General features: G+C 43.4%; 1 pseudogene; it reads left to right on the top strand.

The window, feature by feature from the left end:
- The first annotated feature begins 341 nt into the window (after nt 1-341).
- On the top strand, nt 342-3318 carry LOC127629731 (uncharacterized; annotated as a pseudogene).
- The last annotated feature ends 3190 nt before the right edge of the window (nt 3319-6508 follow it).

Raw genomic sequence — 6508 nt, 5'->3', positions numbered from 1 at the left:
TATCATGGAAAAAATGGCTACAGTCACTAAATGCCTATGGCCCTCCTATAGACCCCTTGCATTGCACGTACAACTACCTTAGAGCTCCCGATGAACAATACAAAGAGGCATGGGAAGAGGAGAAACAAGAACACTCAAAGTTGGTGACATATTCGTAGGACCTCAAGGGGTAGCAGCACATGCAGTGGTATGTGCTGGGGGAGGAGGCGGAACCACACATCACACTGGCCGTGACAGTAGGACATGAAGCACGAACATTGGGGCCAATGATTAAAAAAGCTCTGTGAATACAGTGGCAACAAACTGCGTCACCTACATTACAAATTTCACCAGAAAGAACCATGTGGAAAATCATTCACGCCAGTACATGCATAGGCCACCTGGAGAGTGTGGACCTGAACAGGGACCATGGCAGGGAACTAACTAATCACCCCAACACAGAAGAATGGCTCAAGTGTGTGCCTCACCACCTGTGGACAACCGGTCCATACGATGTGGGCTGTGTAACCTCCAAACCTGTTACTGTAATACTGAAAAAAGGAGCTGTACCCTGCCGTAGGCCACAATACCGCCTTAAACATGAACAAATAAAGAGAATATCTGAAACCATTGAAGGACTTCTGAAAGCAGGGGTGTTAAGGACTACATGCTCACTGTGGAACACACCCATCCTCCCTGTACCAAAAGCTGAACACAAAGGATGGCGCATGGTACATGACCTAAGGGCAATAAATGATGAGACCGTAACTGAGAAGGTGCCAGTGCCAGACCCATACATATCACTACAGAACCTTAACCCTGGGCACAAATATTTCACCGTGATTGATTTGGCAAATGCGTATTTCTGCCTGCCCCTGCACCCATCTGTACAAGATGTTTTTGCATTTACCTATAACGGAACCCAATACACCTACAACCGACTGCCACAAGGGTATAAAGATAGCCCCGGAATATTCAACCAGGCGCTCAAGAAAGAGCTGGAGAGATTACAGCTACCAGAAGGGTGCATACTTATACAATATGTAGATGACTTGCTGCTTGCTGCTCCCTCGGCGGACGATTGCTTAAAAGCGACCCTTTGAACTCCTCCTTTTACTTGCAGATATTGGATACAAAGTTAAAAAGTAAAAAACACAAGTGGCACAAAGAACAGTTACCTTCCTTGGAAGGTTAATTTCTGCAAACTCACTAACCCTCACTGCAGTGCAAAGAACCAACATACTCTCACATGGTAAACCCAAGACAGTTCAACAAATGTTGGGTTTTTAGGACTTACTGGATACAGCAGGAACTATGTACCAAACTATGTGGAATTAACACAACCCCTGAGGGATATGATGGCCGAGGTAGGACACAGGAACCTTGCTGCTACCCTTTTATGGACAGCAGAAGCTGACGAGGCATTCACCCACACAAAATGGCACATTGGCACAAGCACCACATCTCAGTACATCAGATTATAAGAACCTTTTCTTCCGGGATGTTTCTGAAACAGGAGGGGTGGTGAATGCTGTTCTGTTTCTGAAAAAGGAGGGAGAAAGGAGACTACTTATGTACCATAGCTCAAAGCTGGACAATGTGGAAAAAGGCCAGGTAGGTTGCACGAGACATTTAGCAGCACTCTGCAAAGCAATAGAAAAAACGGCCCACATCGTTATGTGCCATCCACTCATAGTGAACACCTTGCATGGAGTAGTGGCGTACCTACACTCAGCAGCCTTCACATTTTCAACAGTAAGAAAACTAAAGATCGCTGAAATGTTGAAGCAACATCATATTACCTACACCGCCACAGGGATAAACATGACAACAGGAATGAACTCTGAAGGACAAGAGCCACATGACTGTGAATTCAGGGCAGCAAAAGATCTGAAGATAAGAATGGAACTACACACAGAACTCCTGGAGGAACCAGACTTAACCCTTTACAGCGACAGATGTTGTTATAAGGGAAATCGTGGGAATGTGGCTTCCTATGCAGTGGTTAAACAAGAAGGGAGAAATATCACCATAGTGGGCGCTCAGATTATCCCACAACCGGCCTCAGCTCAGCTGGCTGAAATCACCGCACTCACCAAAGCACTTGAAATAAGTGAGGGCAAAAGAGTAAATATCTACACCAACTTTGCCTATGCCTTCGGAGCAGTACATGTTGATGGGCCACAATGGATGAGAAGAGGATTCATAACCACACAAAAGACCCCTGTGAAGCATGCAGAACAGTTAAAATCACTACTAAGAGCCATACTCATGCCAAAAGAGGTAGCTGTAATGAAATGTAAAGGTCACCAAAACAGTAACACCCCAGTAGCAATAGGGAATGCTGCGGTAGACAAAGCTGCCAAAGAAGCAGGCGGATACAAAGGTCAAATGGTGTGTTTGCAGTTAGAAATGAGACCCGAGTTAACAATAGAACACATAAAACAAATCCAACATGAAGCAGGGCCTTATGAGCAGAATCAGTGGCTGCAAAAGTGTGCAAAAAAGGAAGATGGCCTCTGGAGGTCACATGATGGGCGACTAGTGGCACCAGCGAAGTTAGGAAATCTACTAATCAAACAGGCTACTGGGGCAACCCATGTAGGCAAGCAAAGAACCCTGAGAGAAGTAGAAATAATGTGGTGGCACCCCTACTTTAAAGAAATGGTAGAAAACTACATTACTGATTGTGACACTTGCAATGCTTTTAATGACAAAAAAACTTACAAATGCCCCATGGGAAGGTTTCCCATACCTGAGGCCCCATTCAAAGAAATATGCATTGATTTTACTGACATGGGAGCAGAGAATAGGGTTAGGGGCTACAGGTACATATTGGTGATGGTAGATAGGTTCTCAAAATGGGTAGAAGCAATCCCATGCAAAAAAGAGGATGCAAAATCCATAGTGAAATGGCTGAAAAATGAACTCATACCCAGGTATGGAGTTCCCAGGTGTATAAGGTCTGACAATGGCTCCCATTTCACGACACAGAAACTAGATGAAGTAGAAAAGCATTTAGGGATTGAACACCGATTTGGGTCGGTTTATCACCCTGCATCGCAGGGCATTGTTGAGAGAGCAAACCAAACCCTAAAAAGAAAAATTGCCAAAACATGCTATGGTACGAAATTGAATTGGGTAGATGCATTACCATTAGCTTTGATGTCTATGCGCTCCTCAAAGAGTGGAAAGACACACCTCTCACCACATGAATTGTTGACTGGAAGGCCCATGCCCGGGCCGCCCAGAGAAGGGGGTCACGGACCAGCCCTGGATCTGAAGATGAATATATCAGGGCACTCATTAACATTACACGAGTATTGTCTTCACAGGTGAGAAACACAGAGGAAGCCGAGGAAAGGACTACGGAGCCTCCTGTCAAGCCTGGTGGACAGGGCCGTGGGAAGTGGTGGAGTGCACCCCCCATACCCTAAAAGTAAGGGGTAAGACAGGAGCTAATTGGGACCACCTGACACATTGTGTACCCTCACAGGCCCCCTCATGCACAACTGCGGAGGTTAGAACTGATTTGGCTGGGCTGCATGAAAAGATATCTAGAATTTGCCAAAATACCTTAGAAATATAGAAGCAGCAATAGGGGACCATTCAGAGCCCCCATTTACTATAGTAAGTAAGAGCACATCCACATCTCCATCTATAAAACTGAAAACTAAAAAGGGACTGGGGCTAGGTGTATCATCTGTTGCGTGTTCTGGGTGGGAATCAGCTTAGCGGAAGTGTTAATACTTGCATTCGCCGGAACAGCTTTGGGAAATTGCTAAGCTTATAAAATGACCCAACTACTTGTACAACTGTTGAGCTTAGTGTCCCTGCACCAAGTTACAGGGCTCTGGGAACTGGTCAGCAAAGAATATAGTTTGAAAGAAGGAACAACAGTGTCATTAAAGTGTGGGCCATTTATAGGATGGGGCAACGACGTCACTTACATGAAAGCATACAAAAAATACATATGTAAAGAGCCATGTAACTGGGAAGATATCATAGTATCTACCTCATCTCCCTCAGGGGGGAAGATATTCACTGATTCCTGCGCTCACAGACAACACTGCAACTTGGGTAATCCGACAAGTTACAATAAAAGATGCGGGACAGTACCGGTGCGCCATCGAGCATAGGGGCAAAGATACATACCAACAGGTGAAGGTTAAGGTAAACAGGAAAACAACTCCCCAAAACTCACCTGAAAAAGCTCCCGTGTATAAAAAACCTACATCACCCACAAACCAAATGAAAATATATACTAATCGGACTAGCATCAGAGAAGTAATGGCGGTAGAGACAGGTTTTGATGACAAAAATACGTGGCTAGAGTGGATGCTCTATACAGCTAAACAACACAGAGCGTCGGGATGTGTGGCATGTGCTATGGCAAGACCAGCTCTGGGAACCACCCCATTCCCTTTGAATACTGACAATTACCCAGAAGGTGAAAAGTGCTTACTAAAATTATATGTAGAAACATTCCCACCCAACTGCACCTCTCTCAGCCTCCTGTTCCCAAACATTATGGCCTATATTTTGCCCCCACCCTTTGTTTTTTACCCCGGAAATTATTTATGCATTACAAGCAACCACCCAACAGGCCCCAAGGTAGGAAACCTTACTAGTTGTCACACAAGCAGAACTATAGGACAAACCCAGATAAACGGTCTCCTTAATATGAAACACGCAAGAGCAGATGTTTGGTGGTTCTGTGGAGAAAAAGTAATATACCCTAAACTACCCCTGAACTGGACAGGAAGTTGTGCCCCCGTACAGTTAATGATGCCATTTTTGTTTTCACTGCCCTTCACAAGTGACGAATTATTATCAGGGGCAGGAAAACTGCCACAAGAGAAGACATAAAAGAAAAGTTACGCCAGGAGGAGCCTTTGATAGAACAGTGTATATTGACGCTATAGGGGTCCCCAGAGGAGTTCCGAATGAATTTAAAGCTCAGTGCCAAATAGATGCAGGATTTGAATCAATTTTTGTATGGCCCACGATCAACAAAAACGTAGATTGGATTAATTACATCTGTTACAACCAGCAAAGATTCGTTAATTATACCCGAGACTGGTATAATTCACTTAGTCCTGTGGAAGGACTAAGTGAACAATTAGATAAAACCAGCATCATGACATGGCAAAATAGGATAGCAATAGATATGCTCCTAGCTGAAAAAGGAGGGGTGTGTAAGATGTTTGGATCAGCATGTTGTACATTTATTCCAAACAATACTTCCCCAGATGGTACAGTGACAAAAGCACTAGAAGGCTTGACTGCCCTCAGTGCCGAATTAGCAGAAAACAGTGGGGTGGAGGATATGTTAGATGACATATTGGGGAACTGGTTTGGGAAATATAAGGTTATGATGGTGAGCATTATATATATTGGAGTTATGACAGCAATACTGGTGGTATGTGGATGTTGTTGTATACCATGCATTAGAACCCTTATAAAGAGGTTGATAATAACTACCCTAACGAAAGAGGGAGAACAAAATAATGGGGGAGGACAATTTCCCTTATCCGAGGTACCACACCCAAAGGGAGAGGGTGGAGTGGAAGAAGATAGCTGGTTATCTTATGAGAATATACAGCACTCAAAATACTGTAAATAATGATATGTTATAGCCTTATGCCTGACAGGTAATCACCAGTGCGGCGAAGTAGTGAAAGAGAATCCTGTCAAGAACAGTGACTGGCATTAAGACTGTATGACACTCCATGACAATTTTTCCTCTTCACACAGCAGATATGAAAGCCTTAAGTTTTTCCTTGTATTTCGTAGCAAAATGGGATCCCAGGACCGAGGGTTCAGCTGATCGCCTGTATAGGCGCAGTAGATGGCCCTATGGGAATGAGAGACCAGTGCAGGTTTAAGAGAGAAAAGTGCTGGATCGAGTATCACACCTAACAAGGTTTAAGAGAGAAAGAATCGGCACAGAGTATCACACCTGACGAAGCATCAAAGGGACAGTGTTTACACCATGAATGGTGTAAAAGGAGGGAATTGTTGTGTGTTACAATCTTAATCAGTATGTGTGACAAATTTTAAACAATGTATGCCTGCTAACAAATGATGAATGATGTAACTATAAAAAATATGTTAAAACCAGAAATGCTAAAAGGATAAGTGAATGTGAAGATGTGATAAACTGCAGCTGCATTTCTGACACAGGAAATTCTTTAGGCAGGGGAACCTGGAAACAATTTCTACATTGGAAATTCTTTAGGCAGGGGAGCCTAGAAACAGTTTACACATTGGAAATTCTTTAAGCAAGGATCTGATAAGAGAGAACCAATGGAATGATTGAAACTTATCTCTTAGAATATTGGAGATGCCCCGGCTGAAAGCTCACCCTTTTTATTTTCTTTATTTTACAAAAGCACAATAATTTGTTGTTATTGTGAGTGTACACAAATAAAAGTAGACCCTTTATAGTCTCTAATGATGTCTTACACTTATCTGTATACCCAGAAATGACAGAATATTTTAAGTTGTTTATGTTGTAATGACGAAA

The sequence above is a fragment of the Xyrauchen texanus genome, chromosome 36 (genome assembly GCF_025860055.1).
Source record: "Xyrauchen texanus isolate HMW12.3.18 chromosome 36, RBS_HiC_50CHRs, whole genome shotgun sequence".
NCBI lineage: Eukaryota > Metazoa > Chordata > Actinopteri > Cypriniformes > Catostomidae > Xyrauchen > Xyrauchen texanus.
Note: the sequence above shows the minus strand (reverse complement) of the source record. Positions and strands in the feature narration are given on the sequence as shown.